We start from the raw sequence: 17,500 nt of genomic DNA, 5'->3' as shown, positions 1-17,500 counted from the left end.
TGAAAACCACATCGAAAATATTTTCTTCCGCGCCTCTCAAGGAAATCTTCTCTAAATTGGGTTTCCAGGAAGTTCGTTTGAGCTTCATTGCACAGTAGGGCGCTATAACAACAATATTAATAATGGTCCCGTACTGATAATAATGAAGATAGTATTGGTGGTAGTAGTAGTAGTAGTAATAGTAGTAGTAGTAGTAGTAAACCCAGAGAGGATGTAAGGAAAATTATGCAACAGCAAGGAGATAAAGAAAATGGAACGAGGTTAAAAGAACGGAAGAAAAAAAAAAGAAATTAGAAAAGCGAGGTAAAGACTAAGGAAGAATATGAATTAGGGTGGAGAAAAGAATGAAAGAAAAAGAAGGTGGGAACAGAACGAAACAGGAAGAAAGGAAGGAAGAGGGATGAAATAATAAGGACAGCATTCAGAGGGAGGGAGAAAGAATGGAATGGTAAAAACAAAAGGGAAAAAGGAAAGAAAAGGAAGAAATGTCAAGAAGAAAACTGAAGAAGAAAAGAGCAAGAAGGGAACAGTATAGACAAAAAAAAAGAGAAGAGAAAGAGAAGAGAATGAAATTGCAAAAAAGCAGAAAGGAAAAAAAAAGAGGGAAAAATGAAGCAGTAAATATAATAAAAATAATAAAAAACTAGAAGAGAAAGAAATGAACAGCATGAGCAAAAGGGGGAAGGAAGGAGAAAACATAATTGGATGAAAAGATGGAAAATAAGAAGAAACGAAGGAAAGAAAGAAGAAATGTTAGTGTAAGAAAATTTAATGAGAAGGGAAAAGAAGAGCGGAGAGGAAGAGCAGGCAATGATGGGAGAGGGCCGGCCTAGAGGCGCCTCAGTGACTAGTGCATTGGTGCCCCGGGCCAGGTGTGGCAGGTTAATTAAGTCTTCATTACCCGCGTGAGGCCAGAGCAGCAACCCAGGAAGCACAGCCAATACCGGACATATAATTCTCTCTCTCTCTCTCTCTCTCTCTCTCTCTCTCTCTCTCTCTCTCTCTCTCTCTCTCTCTCTCTCTCTCTCTCTGGAGAAGTGGATAAGACAATAAAGTAGTGTGCATAATGTACACAGACGCACACACAATTAGTAAACACTTCGTTGGCTTATAACGAGGTTACTCATTTAAACACTTTACAGATTGGCGCCCACGCTATACATCAAGGCTCCGCCGCTTTACTGCGAACATGAGAGGACAAACAAATGTACGTGCGTTCCCCCGTCACTTCGGTATCCTTTGATAGGAAAACAAAGGTGAGGAATAATCATATGTGGATATTGCCAAAGGATAAAAAGAATGATGCTTCTGCACTAGAAATATTTTACCTGATTGACAATACAGTGCGATTCTGAAAGAAAATAACTTAATCAGATGCCAAGTAACGGTTCCTGTGGACGCGTTCCTGGGATATAGGAAATCAAGCAGGTGTTCGATTCCACAATCATGGCCTTGAATAACCCGTCTGTTATTTGTCACACATATTAAGTAGATAACAAGATTGGTGAGTACACCTGCGACTCCTGCAGGTAAAGTGTTCCCGTGAGTGACGAGACGTTGCAAGGAAAAATGCACTGACCTGAGTCTGACGTAGAGTTATTTTGAGCTGACGTACCCCATTGTTTCTTTTTGTCCTTGTTACAAATTCAAAGAGCTTCGAGTGATCCATGCAGCCAGTATTATTAAAAGTAACACATATTCCTCGAAAAGAATAAGGAGACAAGAGTAGAGGAGAAACAGACAAGCAGAGAAGCCACAATGATACTGGTTCCTTGAAAGCACACGTGCAGACCTTCACGGACAGGAAGGAAACAACTTCATATATTCAAAGCCGAGGAGCGGAGGAGTTTTTCCATCTGTTCTCGAAGCTCTCTTGATAGTGCCTGGTGTAGTCTCGCACTAGTCAGGGGAAGAAAAAAAAAGCCATGTCCGTTTACTAAGGAGGAGGAAAGTCGAAGCCTTCATACTATTGTTCCCTTTTTGCTGTTAGCGAGATCCCCAGATTGCGTCACCACGAGAACGTCATAGCAGGAGAGGCCACGTCACCTTGCACCTCCCCTTTCTACCAACCAACTTCTGGCAAGACATCAATGTAGCTTCAGGGTGTGTGGGGGCAGTACATATAGGGAATCTTTACAAGGATTAAGCAATCTTATAATGAAGACTTGCCAAAGCTCTTTAGAAATGGTGACCAGTAAAATAAGAAGGGTCTTATCTCTTTCCTCCCGAGAGAATCCAGGGATCGGGTGGCAAATAATCCACACTTGGGGAGTTGAGCCTTTGTCAATTGTATTTATATTGAGTCAACACGATAACAACATGAACTCAATGGGGACAAATATACCTACTCGTAACTGTGATTAGAGTAGTAGTAGTAGTAGTAGTAGTAGTAGTAGTAGTAGTAGTAGTAGTAGTAGTGGTGGTGATGGTGGTGGTGGTGGTGATGGTGGTGGTGGTGGTGGTGGTGGTAAGCATACCCATACTAGTAACAGTAAGAATAACCATACCGGCACTTGTTTTACAGTGAACATAATAACAATCCTTGTATTCAGACTAGTGTAACAATTTTTAAAAAATACAATGTTTCATCATACAAAAATCGTACAACACAAGTTTGTAGTAAGGTAAGGTAGTGAGCTTCTCTAACACTGGACAGTAACATCTTCACAACACACCGACGCTAACACTGTTGCAACAAAAGCTGTGCCGAATTTTAGTTGATAATAACAAAGAAGGCCGCAATAAAAGAGAGCATTGTTTGACACTGTCGCTCGTGAGGTCACTTCACAGGCCAGGAGAACGAAGACGACGTCAGCTCTTAAGCTCGCTTCACACGAACGGGTCTTCCTGTGCGGCAGGATGGGCGTGCGGTAGGGTGTCAAAAATGCATGTCTTCACACGAGGATTTTTTCTTTCCCTTTACGGTTCAGCAGCAAAAGTGCACACAACGTATGGGGGAGTGACGCACTCCCTCCGCCTGAGTTTCCTCGAGATGGAAGACGTCAAGCAGAGAATGACGTCGATTTGGTAACAATGACAGAAAGTATAAGTAAATAAATAAAATAAAAAGACATTGTGAATGGAAGTGCTCCAGGGACGTGTACAGTATCCTGGCGGTGCGGGCGGCGGGAGAATCTGCCACTCTGGAGTCTGGCAGCACGGGCACCGTGTGAGCGCTCTAATTACATTTCGCTGATTTCTAAGCGGTAAAGTTTTGCCACACGAAAATAAAAATAAAAAAGTTCGTGTGAACTGAGCCTTCTCCTTCCTCAGGCTACTAATCATTACTCCGTACGTACAGGCGCAGGGGCTGAGGATGCTTTGTGCCTTAGTTTTAGGGAGTGTGTGTGTGTGTGTGTGTGTGTGTGTGTGTGTGTGTGTGTGTGTGTGTTGTAAGTACGCAGTTATTTTCTTTTACTTTCTAAAACTATCTAATGTGAAAAATTAACATAAATAAGGAAACACGAGACGCTTGAGAGGCAAGTGCAGTAGTGGGTTACGCGCCCCGGCACCGCCAACACAGAGGCGGGATGAGGCCCGGACCTGCATGGTCTAGAGCACCTTCTAAAAGGTCAGCCACATAAAAAGAAAAGCCGTGCGAGGCTTTAGGACCGCACATGCAACACGTGGCAGGTCTTCGGGTTCAGTGGAGGTCAAAGCAAAGGACAGGGCGGCGCCTCAACCACTGACTCCTGGCGATACAGAACACACCAATGGCCTCCTGGAACGCTTTCACTTATTACATGGAGGCTGGACATTCACTGCCCTGATGAAGACGGCGCCACGCAGGAGATGCGCCTCATGCAAAGTCATTGTCAATTATATTTAGTCCTTAAGTGTGATCTTCATGTCAAAGAGAATTCCTGAATCTTAAAGATACAAGCAAGACCTATCATACATAATTATATTCACATTATAATGTTTAGAGAGAGAGAGAGGAGAGAGAGAGAGGAGAGAGAGAGAGAGAGAGAGAGAGAGAGAGAGAGAGAGAGAGAGAGAGAGAGAGAGAGAGAGGAGGAAGGGGGGTAGAGATGTCAGTGGTGTGTGTGTGTGTGTGTGTGTGTGTGTGTGTGTGTGTGTGTGTGTGTGTGTGTGTGTGTGTGTGTGTGTGTGTGTGTGTGTGTGTGTGTGTGTGTGTGTGTGTGTGACGCAGCGCACGCTAGCGGAGAGGAGAGGACAAACGAAGTAACATTTTTCGAGGTTAGCCTGACTACTGACGTTAATAGTAGTAGTAGTAGTAGTAGTAGTAGTAGTAGTAGTAGTAGTAGTAGTAGTAGTAGTAGTAGTAGTAGTAGTTGTCGCTGTTGTTGTTGTTGTTGTTGTTGTTGTTGTTGTTGTTGTTGTTGTTGTCGTTATTGTTGTTGTTGTTGTGGTGGTGGTGGTGGTGGTGGTGGTGGTGGTGGTTGCAGCAGGTCACCAGGATCATTAGCAGCAGCAGCAGCAGTAGATAAGTATAAAGAAGGCCGAGGAGGTAATTAATCTCACACTGCTGTCACCTTCCTTCCTCTTCCACTCTCACCTCCCTCCCTCTTCGCTCTCCCATTTCGTTACTTCCTTTCATGCTCCCTCCCTCCTCGTTCCCTCTAGCTCAACATTAATTTCATACCATTTTTCATTACACCTGATAAATTATGCAACATTTGTTCTCAAGAGTAGCAATGAGGTAATTAATATGCTACAAAGCCTCCTACATTACGGTTCGCCTTTTCAGACATGTCGTGTGGATCAGACAGTTAATGTGTTCTAAATTGCTTTCCTTTTGTCTGCTCGTCGAGTACTGAGACACCCGCGAGCCTCGGTGAATACAAAACTGTCTTATTTCCTTTACTTTTATGTCCAACTGTACATCCATACACATAAGTAAACCGCTCTACATTCACCCTCTCTCTTATCTAAATCTTTTGTTTATGACTCCCTGCTCATTTGTTACTGATCGGTGGTTCTCCAGATATCCCACTGCCACCTGCTTCCACTCTTACCATTTTTACTTCAGTTTGTCATTCTTCTCCAACGAAATAGTAATGGAGAACTGAGGAGAAAATGTATTTATAAAACGTATGACAGACACGCAGACAAACAGATAAAAACGAAATAGTGAAAACGTAAATATGAATAAATACTCTAATAAAAGCCGCACATGAGTTCTACAATTTACGGTCTTATCAATGAAGTGAAGATACTTGCATCGATAACCCGGAGAGAACAGTGGCGCAGCGCGTGGCAAGGGTGGCAATCTGCTCGTTCAGATCAGTCACCATGGAAACTGAGGAAGGACACAGGAAAAGAAGCAACACTGCACCAGAGAGGAAGATTAAAGACAGACAGTGAAAAGAGGGAAGTTGTCGAGAGGAATAGCCTTTGATGCTTCCTGTTTAAAAGAGGTGCGTGAGCGGCGCTCCTTCTCCACTCGCCCTCCCCAGAGATAAGAGAGACGTACTCCATGCTGTCAAATGAGAGACCGCATTTCGTGTATATACTAAACTGCACCCAAAGGTGATAGCAGTACTAATTAGTTAACAAAAATAACCAATCGCACCTGCACTCTGGCTTATGTGGAATTTGAAGTCAATATCGTTACAGAAAGTCCTTAGAATGCATTTGATTTCGAGGGACTAATGCGGACAGCCGGGTTACCCTTGCACAGGAGAGACAGTAAACGTTCTGAGTTGTGGAGAAACTCAGTACTGGATTGGAGTTGTTCCCGCTGCAAGGATCGCTTGTCAAATGATGTAGTTCAACATACTAAGAGTTCAGGATTTAATGAGAAACATTAAAGGAGTAAATACCATAAAAGATTCCTTCACAGTTTTACCTTAACATTCTAGAATAATGATTAATATGAACATGCAAACTAAATTAGCTTCCAGACTAGAAACCATATTGATTATGTTATTTTAGAAAGTTAAACATTTATGGCTGATCTTATCGGACACTTTCATAATGCCTAGACTACAACAAACGCTTCATGAAAACCCAAAGGAAGGATGTGCATCACTAAGAAGTCGGACACCAATATCTGAAGCCTTATTACGACGTGACGGACAAGGTTACGAAGGACAGCTTCAACCTTCCGACACAGCCACTGCTCACCACCACCAACACACCGTGGCAACCTCGAAATTAGACCTGTGGGCCGCCTTGCCACGGTATCTAGTGTTCTCTTAAAGTTGAAATCCTACCAAAGTAAATTCTACCCACCAAGATTCTTCCATTAAAAATTTCACTCAGAATAAATCTACCCATGATACGTAAATTTTCCTAATCTGACAAAACCTGAAAAAAAAAAACATCAAAAGGGGGAATAATTTTAGAGCACGTTTTTGGAGTGGAATGTTGGTGGAAATTCACTCAAGAAAAGATTACGGTATACAACGATAAGACTCACTTTCACCTGTGAGGATGGCAGGCAATCTTACACACACACACACACACACACACACACACACACACACACACACACACACACACACACACGACAACTCTTAAAGATAAAAATAGAGATGAAAAAAAGCACAATACTCGGACGCCAATTAAACCAGGCTAGCAAATACCACGTCGAAACCTCAAGGACATCTATCATTTAAAACACGCGGTGAGCAGATGTCAAAGGAGATGATTAGGTAAGAAATAAAATACAATAAAGAAATACAAGAAACATGGCAACATATGGAGGGAGTGAAGTGGTGAGGGGGAAGGAGGGGGGGAAGAGAAGGAAGGGAGAAGGGAGGACACTCGAGATGACAGGAAAGGACACGGGAAGGAAGAAAGAGGTCGATAAAGGAGAAGGAAGAGTGACATTTTTAGGGAACGAAAATGAAAGGCTTAGGTGGGTTCATATTGTTTCTTGTTGTTATGGTTGTTATCGTTTTTTTTTTGCTGTTGTGCATGATGGTGATGGTGATGATAATGGGGGAGCTAGTCACTTGGTACTGGGGAGGAAGGTACTCAGGTCATACAGGCCTTAGGTCACATGATCCTCAAGACAGATCGGCCTGAGTGCAAATAGGTCTCAGGACGTTTGGTGCTAGAGTACCATCCGCCTCTGTACTAAATGGTTGTAAACTTGGTGGTGGTGGTGGTGGTGGTAATGGTGGTGGTGGTGGTGGTGGTGGTGATAGTAGTGGTGGTGGTGGTGACTGCTTGTATTATGCATATGAGGAGAGTTACAGTGCCTAACATGATAATAATGATGATGACAATGATGATGATGATAATGATGATAGGACGGTGGTGATGCTTGTTCTGAAGACTATGTAAGAGACCAGGCATTATTTATGAACCTTTTTAGAGTTAAAAATATCGGCATACAAGCAACACCAAACACTTTATATGAGGCCTTCTTTGTGTGTGTGTGTGTGTGTGTGTGTGTGTGTGTGTGTGTGTGTGTGTGTGTGTGTGTGTGTGTGTGTGTGTGTGTGTGTGTGTGTGTGTGTGTGTGTGTGTGTGTGTGTGAGTAGTAGGTGATAACAATGCATTCCAAACTTCACCTGAACATAACGAGACACTGTTCACCGTTCACATGCATCGCTGCACGAGTACTGGCGTCTTGAAGGTTGGTAGTTCATTAATCTACTTGTGAAATAAATTGAAATGAAAGAATCAAATGTCCGTGGTTAAGTGTTTACTGTCATTCATTATTTACCTTGCATCGCACGCACACACACACACACACACACACACACACACACACACACACACACACACACACAAACGTATATAGTTATCTATCTATCTGTCTATCTATCCATCCATTTTCCTCCCCGTTCACTCTCTCTCTCTCTCTCTCTCTCTCTCTCTCTCTCTCTCTCTCTCTCTCTCTCTCTCTCTCTCTCTCTCTCTCTCTCTCTCTCTCTCTCTCTCTCTCTCTTATAAATTCTACGTCCTCTGTCTAAGGTGGAAACTTTCTGCCTCGCCTGTTCTGCGCCAGCCTTTCTGCTTTTTAACATAATAATTTAAATATACTTACATATATTATCTTTTTGTTCCTATTTCTTATTAAATCCACTGCTCATTTTGTCCATGCATTTCATGTGCCATTTGTCTTTTTTTCTTTCCTCTACTTTTTTTTTTTTTATTATGGAACGCGCTAATTCAATTATGAATTCCCATTTTTTCTTTCCTCAGGCCATATTCAATTAATTCATATATTTATTCATTTCCTCCACAACATAACTCTATTTCCCAAGCTAACTTTCCTTGCCACGCCGAACCACTCTCCGTCCCTGCATTACACAACAAGCAAGCACAGCATCTTCCTTTCTTTTCATCCACACATTCCACCCTTCCTTCCCCCTTCCTCATGCTCAACAGACAACCCCCGAGCACCTTCTTCACGCCTCACCACCACAACGCATCCTTCCGTTCTCAATTATCCTACCCTGACACCTATAGATCGCTCCCCCACCGCTCTTACACCCAATCCAAAAACCAAATCCTTTCCACCCCCGTTGCTCCCTGACATTATATTAACACCTTCCTTCTTACACTGAGCCATTCCTCGTGGACTCTCTTGACGCTCCACGTTAAGATCTAAAGAGGGCATGTAGTCTGTTCCCTCCTTCATGAACTGCACAGAGAGAGGAAGCAGGAAAGGAGAGAAGGAAAGAAAGGGGTAGAAATAAAAGTGAGAGTTAAGTGAAAGATGGGAGTGGGGAAGATGGAGATGAATGAGGAACGGAGATGAGAAAAGAGGGGCAGAATGAAGTAAGGGAAGAAGTGGACATTGAGGAAGGGAGTGAAGAATTTTGGAAGTAGTGAAGAATGGAGCAGAGGGCGTATACGTGTGGAGAAAGAGGAAAGGAGAGGGGAATGAGAGACGAGCCAAGGAGAAGAGAGGAAAGAGTACAGAACTGGGTCACAAGTGTAAAACGTGGCGCGCGTCCCAGCACCACAATGTAGAGGCATTTTTCCCCGCGCCTCAAAGCGGATGGAAGCGCTGCCTGCAATGAGACCACAAAAAATACAGAACTAATGAGTCTTTGTAATGGTTTCCCAATTCCATTTATTATTTTTTCATCACAATAACGGGACGTACGCCCTGAAAAAAAAGCAAAAAAAAGTCAAGATCAATAAATGCGTTCTGCAAAACTAAAAGGACGCGCGGGAATAAAACGTTCGAACAAATTAAACCGGTTTCAAAATGACATTCTGTACTGGAGGGAGCGCGGCAGTGGCGGCGGTGCAGCAGACGCGTGAGACTGATCACCTGTGGCTGCCCGCGGCACCTTCCCTTCCCGGCAGCCGCCCCCAGCTCCCCGCACCCTGCACCCCACCAGCCTGGGCAGGCTCAGCGTGACAGGGAGGGTGGGAGAGGACAGGCAATTAATGATTTGTGGAAACCATTAGTTTCTGATCTAATGGAATTGATCATTTATATTGGTATTAAACTGCAAAGTGCGCCGCTTTCCTCACTTTCCGTGCTCAGATAAGTGGAGCTGGATTGCTCCCTATATATCCGCTACAAAAATATATCAAAGTAGAACTTGGAGATTCTACGCGCCCTTTATTCTACCTTATGCTGAAATGAGGCGGCACAAGGTGAGACTACCTGTGTGCTTGTGAGGAGCGAGGGGATGGCTGGGTGACGTGGCGCAGCCAGTGCCTCCTGTGTTACTAGTGGTTATGCGAGATTCGGTGGTGCGAAGAGAGAGAGAGAGAGAGAGAGAGAGAGAGAGAGAGAGAGAGAGAGAGAGAGAGAGAGAGAGAGAGAGAGAGAGAGAGAGAGAGAGAGAGAGAGAGAGAGAGAGAAAGAGAGAAAGAGAGAGAGAGAGAGAGAGAATTGCTGACTTCAACAGCACCTGTAACCCAGGTGACCCAGCAGCACTGAAGGAATGCAGCTTGATAAGTATCGATACAGCAGGCGACTTTTTTTTTCAGTTAATAAGTAAAATCTGTGATATCAGACAAATTTGCTGCCACATACAAGCACACCTGCGTGTGACATCAGCAGGATAAGAATTGTGTTCACGAGTGAGGCTCATGAAATGCTGCTGTGCACTTCTGTATGCCTGGGATTATATATACGTATACTCAGTCTCATCATCAAGAAATTTATGTGTCATTAAGTTCAACCGAAATCAACACACAAGAACTCGCAGTGATTTCCAGTATTCTTATACAATCAGGTCCGTGATGGCACCGTCCTCGCCGGTACGGGCAGACTTAATGTAAAGAAATAAGAAAAATATAGTCAAATTTTGAAAGAGTTTGAAGGCGGGTGTTTACTATCATGGCGTCCCATTAACCCACTCACTCAGCTGTAATGAACTGCTCGCAAAATAAGATAAAGAAAAAAAAGGTTTCAGTCAAAATTCCTTCACACCATTAATAAAAACCTTCCTGATTTATATGCATTAAAACTTTCTTTCAATTACTCAGCTAAAGAAAACGGAGAAAAAATCAAACTGAATTCACTTGACGGGATGGGGGACAATTTACTGATGCTCGTGCACCGTCGGTTTCCTGTTAGTTTACTGTAAATCTTCAAATACATCTACAATTTACGACAAAGAGAAAAAATGAAATAAAAAAGGAAAACCGTCTTACCTAAAGCCTCCAACAAGAACCTTCAAGAAAGCCCTCTTTATATAAACTCCACTTAAGTAAACTCTGCCTAAGACGATTCCTCCATAAAGCTTCTCCAGCTTATTCCACCCGTGAAAAAAAAAAAAAAAGAAATTGAAACCTTACCTAATCTAACCTAACCTAACCAAACCTCACCTAACGTAACCGAACATTACCTAACCTAACCAAACCTGACCTAACCCAACTTTACTTAACTTAACCAAACCTTATCTAACCTAACCAAACCTTACCTAACCTAATCAAACATTACCTAACCCTTACCTAATCTGACCTTATCTTATCTAACCTAACCTAACTTAATTAACCTAACCTAACCTAAACGAGCCTTACCTAATCTAGCCAAACCTAGTCAAACCTTACCTAACCTAACCTTACCTAAGCTAACCAATCCTGACCTGACCTAACCTCACCTCACCTCATTCCATCTCATCTCGAAGGTCTTGTGGTCTTGTCTTGTGGTCTTGCAATGCTGGTGTGAGGAAAAGAAAGAATTTACCAAAGAAACTTCCGGTCTATGTGAAGAGTGTACATAGAAGACCCCCAACCTGTCCTAGCCACACCCCCACCACACCACAACCACAAGCAATGCCTCCAGCACACCACAATTCCAGCCACAACCCCCATCACATCACAATACCCAGCATTACGTTTCAGCTTACTTCTCTCATTCCTTTCTCCCAGTCTGCTTCCGTCACTCCCTCTCTCCCCTCTCTCCCTCTCCAGCGGCGTGTCACTGGTGCATGGAAGAGAAATGTTTGTCCCCCTCAATTAATCTCGCCTCACCACACACACACACAAAAAAAAAAAAAGGTAAACAAAAATTGCAAGGGATTTTTTTTTTTTTTTCTTCGTAAAGGAAAATTAATTATGTTCGATTTTGTTTATTTTCTTCACTTGGTATTGTTTAAAAAGTGAATAGAGCACAGTAACAAAGTTTTCGTTTAGTTTTCTTTATGTAATGCAGTATTTCCAAAACCAGCATGTCCGCGTGTTGGTTTTGAAAAATATTACATGACCGGCTTCGGATTTTATCATGTCACGGTATATTTTTTTTTCTTCTTTTCTTCTTTTATTTATCTTTATTTTTTAAGTGTTTGGTGCTGCAATGTTTTTTTTTTTTTTTTTTTTTTTTGCCGATGTCATGAGAGGTAAGTTCTTCGAGGCACAAGGGTGATATACCTATAGAGCACCTGCCTCTCCCAGCACACTGTCACCTCAGCTACCCGTCCCGTGCGTCAAGGAGATGAAGGCCCGTATCACTAAACAGTTTGACTTATCATGCAAAACACATTCATCAGCCTCTAATGAAGATTGTTAAGATTTTTAAGTGTGTTTTCATGAATTTAGTGATAGCTTGACAAGGACGCTGCATCATCAGTAAGAGAAACACCCATGAGAACTCGAGTAATTATCTTTGTGGCCTTTGATCAACAGTTCTGATGAAAGACCGGAGCCTTTGAGCAGCACGAGCCCAAGTCACTCCACCACACGACCCTTCAAGCCGCGCACTGAGGACCAAGTTACTGGAATCTAGCAAGCCACTCCCATTCCCATCAGTACATCCTGTCACCCCATACCAGATTACCTTTTCCACCCCACTCCACCACACCCTTTAACCCTCCTCGTATCATATCCTCTACATCATGATACTCCACCCAGTCCACTCCCGTCACTCCACCATTCCTTCCCCTAGACTTTCTTACCCTTCCACTCTCTTCCATTACACCTCTACTCGTAACTTTTCCGTCACTATTTAATTGAGTACTACTAATTATACTACAACAATATTTCGTGTATTAGTTTAGGTTTTATACTCTACCTTATCACTGACAGACTCGTAAGGGATAACAAGTCTGGTGCGGTGTCTTTCCTTCCTTTGTGTTCCCTTGTGTTTCGGATGTTCAAGCATCTAATTAATTCCTAGCAAAAAGAGAGGAATAAAAATGACATACAACACATATTTTTAAATTATAAAAAACAAAACAGAAACAGCGACAAATAACACACACACACACACACACACACACACACACACACACACACACACACACACACACACACACACACGTCACTGATAATGTCGGAAAAACAGTTCACAACTTCACACACAAATCTTTTTCTATTTTTATGACGATCGGTCTGTCTTAAGGGCGACTTTCCTGTACAATGGAGGCGGGCGCGGGGCCTTAAAGCACAAGACGCAGAACGAGGCGCTGAAAAGGGAAGGAGGAAGGAAGAAGGTGGTGGCAAGGACGGGAGGGAGGGAGGAAGGGAGGGAGGGAGGGAGGGAGGGAGGGAGGGAGGTTGGGAGAGAAAGAAAAACGAAAAGATAGGAAACAAAGAGATGACAAATTGGGGAATGTAAGAAGGCAGGCATGAATAAGAGGAATGAAGGGGGAGAGAGAGAGAGAGAGAGAGAGAGAGAGAGAGAGAGAGAGAGAGAGAGAGAGAGAGAGAGAGAGAGAGAGAGAGAGAGAGAGAGAGAGAGAGAGAGAAACACACTAACATTTACTGCTTCCAACCTTTGTCCCACGTACCATAATTTCCCGCACCTGTTTGCATAAGAGGGCACTGGAGCATTGCGGGAGATTATAATGGTATACATACACCCTTGCCGCGTGTGTGTATGTGTGTATATATGTGTGTGTGTGTGTGTGTGTGTGTGTGTGTGTGTGTGTGTGTGTGTGTGTGTGTGTGTGTGTGTGTGTGTGTGATAACAATGGCCACGTGGGACACATACAAGTTAACACTCATTTTGATAGCTTTCCCAAAAAATGCAAGAGACTTAACAGAGAGTGAGCAGCAAACTATTTGATCCTGTAAAGCTCGTCACTTTTATCTGGTGACTGTTAACACACACACACACACACACACACACACACATATACACATACGCACACTAAAACCCAAAGATCATGCCAAAGACTCGATTAAAAGTAGCAGCAGCAGCAGTAGCAGCAGCAGCAGCAGCAGCAGCAGCAGCAGTAGTAGTAGTAGTAGTAGTAGTAGTAGCAGTAGTAGTAGTAGTAGAAGTAGTAGTAGTAGTAGTAGTAGTAGTAGTAGTAGTAGTAGTAGTAGTAGTAGTAGTAGTAGTAGTAGTAGTAGTAGTAGTAGTAGAAGAAAATGGCATTCACAGCGGAAAGTAAAAGCGTCCATAATATTAAAGAACACTCAGCTGGTGGACCTCTACAGGGAAATAAGGGAAGCAATGAGCGGCGCCAGCCTGTGGTGGAGGAAATAAGAACCTTGAGGAGAGGGAGGCAAAGGGCGAGGCCGAGCGAGGGAGGCAGGGAAGGAAGGGAGGGAGGGAACTGAAAAGAGGAAAAGAAGAGAATTCAGAGAAACAGACGAGGAGGAAGCAGAGAGATTTACAGATGTGGTTGATTGCACACACGCTGCTGTGGGTGCTTGGGATAGACATGTGTGTGTTTGTTTTTTGTCTCATTTCCTCCGGTATTTGCTCGCCACATGTCTGTCATTAGTCAGTCTGTTATGTCTGTGTACAAGCTTCTTTGTTCACTAACATTATCATTTCATCATTTGTCGTCTTCCCTACATGGCGTTTAATTTCAGTATTTATTAATAATGTCTTTCTTACTATCTTTTTTCTGTGCATAATTTTCTGTTAATTAACTTATCTGCATCTTCTCAATGACGTAGGTAACTTTTTTTTTAATAGATAATGCACTGTTTTTCTCTATCTCTTCCTCTCCTTCTCCCACCTTTAAGTCTATTCAGTTCATTTTTCCAGTAAAGGAATTTTTTCACTTATACTTTATATTGAACATGATCAACTAGATATTTTTAATCCCATCTCGCGTTTCTACACCATTCTAGGAGACAAGTATCACGTCACGTCACACGACTCAGATTTAAAACTGAATTACCTTTTCCATTGCATTTTTCAGCAGCACATTTAATTTTTCTCTCTCCGTTTCAGTGAAATTAAAGTATTTTCTCAGCTACACTTAGACTAGAGCATTTCTTCTTAGTAAATGATAACAATAAATAACAGCCAAGAATCGACACACTGGCAATATGAGAGTATCAATAAGCAACGCCGTTAACAACAAGTGCTAATGTAAAGAGTGCTCAGTCACCACCATCAGTCTTCCGCCCAATAAACTGTAGAAAACAATAGCAACATTAGTGCGCCATTAACGAATATTGCATCTCCTGCATTAACGATGGGATCCACGGAGCTCCATTATGAATTAAGTTATGTATTGAGCGCTACCCACACCAGTTACTGACCCCAGACACCCACCTTTTCTCACTCTCTCTCTCTCTCTCTCTCTCTCTCTCTCTCTCTCTCTCTCTCTCTCTCTCTCTCTCTCTCTCTCTGCTATTTCCACCACTAAAAGCATCCAAAGCCTCAACTTTCAAGTCTTTGTCCTTCTCTCTCTCTCTCTCTCTCTCTCTCTCTCTCTCTCTCTCTCTCTCTCTCTCTCTCTCTCTCTCTCTCTCTCTCTCTCCCCCAAGCCCTACACTTCACATCCACACGCACACACTCACCACGTGCTTCCCCTCACCTTCACTCTACACCACACGTTCCCCTAACGCAGTAAATTCCCCCCGCAAACATTCTATCCACAAGACTTCTCCAAAAATAAACCCAGTTCGCTTCATTAAGTTAGGTTCTATTTAGTTAGCTTGGGGGAGTTTTTCATAAGGAGAATTTACTTGGGTGAAATTTTTATTGCAGATATCTCCATGCAGTTTTTTTTTTTTTTCTGTTACCTTTTCATACTCATTCCTACTCACTTTTCCCTCAACTCAGCCTTCCCTTCACCTTTTCCCCTTACAGTTATCCCTACTCACTCACTCTTTTCCCTCACACTCATCCCTCCTCACCTACCTTTTCCCTCTGCCATATCTCACGCATCCTTTCCATCCACACTCACCAGAACCACTTTTCTTCTCACCATTGCACGTCTTCCCCCACACTTTCCATATCTCCACGGTTAGTCTTCCCACTCCTCAGCTGCAGCCTCTCCTTCTCCTCCTCCCTCTCACCCTCCCATCTCACCTCTCCCAGCACCCCGCCAGCCATTGCTCTTCCGTGACCACCGAGGGAGAAGGCTTTCCATCTCTCAGTGACGTCATCGGAAGGCCACTACGTCTCCTGCTGCCTCGCCCAACGGAGCTGCCGTGTAACATCTTTGCCTGTTCACTTTCTATTGATAATTCGAGTTTGGTTTGGTTTGGTTGGGTTAGTTTGGTTCGGTGTTTGGTTTGGTTTGTTTTGGTTTGGTTTGGTTTCCTTTGCTTTGCTTTGCTTTGCTTTGCTTTGTTTTGGTTGCGTTAAGTTTGTTTTGCTTTGGTTGCCTTAAGTTTTCTTTTCCTTTGGTTGCGTTAAGTTTGGTTTGGTTTGGTTTGCTTTGCTTTGCTTTGGTTGCGTTAAGTTTGAAATGTTTTTCTTTGCTTTGCTTTGCATTGCTTTGCTTTGCTTTCGTTGCGTTAAGTTTTGTTTTGTTTGGTTAGCTTTGCTTTGCTTTGCTTTGGTTGCGTTAGGTTTGGTTTGGCTTGGTTTGGTTTGCTTAGGTTACGTTAGGTTACACTCCAAATACGCACTCCAAATACGATTGCATGTCCCATTAAAAGTAATGCGACACGCCCTACTTCTCTCTGGCAGCACGATAAAGTGGGTGTTAAGTGCACGTATTCCATTCCAAAGTGTAAACATTAGGTAAAGTATCGAAGTGAATTCCCAATTTTGTTTTCTCTTTCAGAACACCATTGGTCACATCCAAGCACATCGTTTTTTTCCGCTACAACACGAATCATTAAGAAAAGCTTTGGCTGCAAAGTGTGTGTTCTCATCCAAGGCTTTGTCATCACATTGATGTGCGCGCATAACAGTTATTTTCTGAAAAACTTTACCGGACCAATGACTCCATACTTCATGTTCCCGCCGCCTGCCTCCCTTCTTTAGTTACTTGATTTATTCATTTTCTTCTTATTCAACTGTACAATGATCACTACAGGTTTGGTATCGTAAAGATAAAAATTCGCGACTTCTAATCAAGCACAACAGTAAACTTTTACCTACACTCGCCATCAGGGAAACAATTACAAATTAATATAAAAATTCCCTATACAACTGCAATATATATATATTTATATATATATGGCAGTAAACGTAAGGATTTTTGTATTCTAGTATTGTTGATCCATGACACAAAAATGTAAAAGATACTGAAAAATAGAAAAATAGAAAAGGAACACACACACACACACACACACACACACACACACACACACACACACACACACACACACACAGAGAGAGAGAGAGAGAGAGAGAGAGAGAGAGAGAGAGAGAGAGAGAGAGAGAGAGAGAGAGAGAGAGAGAGAGAGAGAGAGAGAGAGAGAGAGAGAGAGAGAGAGAGAGAGAAAATTGATTTTTCCAATTCTGCTTTCAGTGACATGAAAACGAGACGCTGTCAGATCCTTCGCCCTTTACACACACACACACACACACACACACACACACACACACACATTAACTTCAACCAGCTCCCTCATGTGCGGCGCGGCGGAGAGGTTCCCTGCTGCGCCATCTCGACCAGTCTGGGCGTCACACCTGGTGCTATGTCACACAAGACTAGTGTTGGGTGGTCACAGCCTCACCTCGCACCATATTCACTCGCCCACACAACCCTGAGTCCACCACCCAGCCCCCTCCCAGCACCCCCATCCTGGTCCATCAGTCCTGGCCCCACCGCCCTCCCGCCCCTCCACGTAGCCGATATCAAGCCCTTATAGAAGCAATAACTTGGGCATCTCTTGCTCAAACTTTCCTTACATTTTTCTTTACCCCATTTCCATCTCTCCTGTTGTAGCTTTTTTTTTTTGTTTTTTCTTCTCCTTTTTTTACTTATCTTCCTTTATCAATTTACTCTCAATACTGGAT

Source organism: Scylla paramamosain, chromosome 7, assembly GCF_035594125.1.
Source record: "Scylla paramamosain isolate STU-SP2022 chromosome 7, ASM3559412v1, whole genome shotgun sequence".
Classification (NCBI taxonomy): domain Eukaryota; kingdom Metazoa; phylum Arthropoda; class Malacostraca; order Decapoda; family Portunidae; genus Scylla; species Scylla paramamosain.
This window is presented reverse-complemented; position numbering follows the sequence as displayed.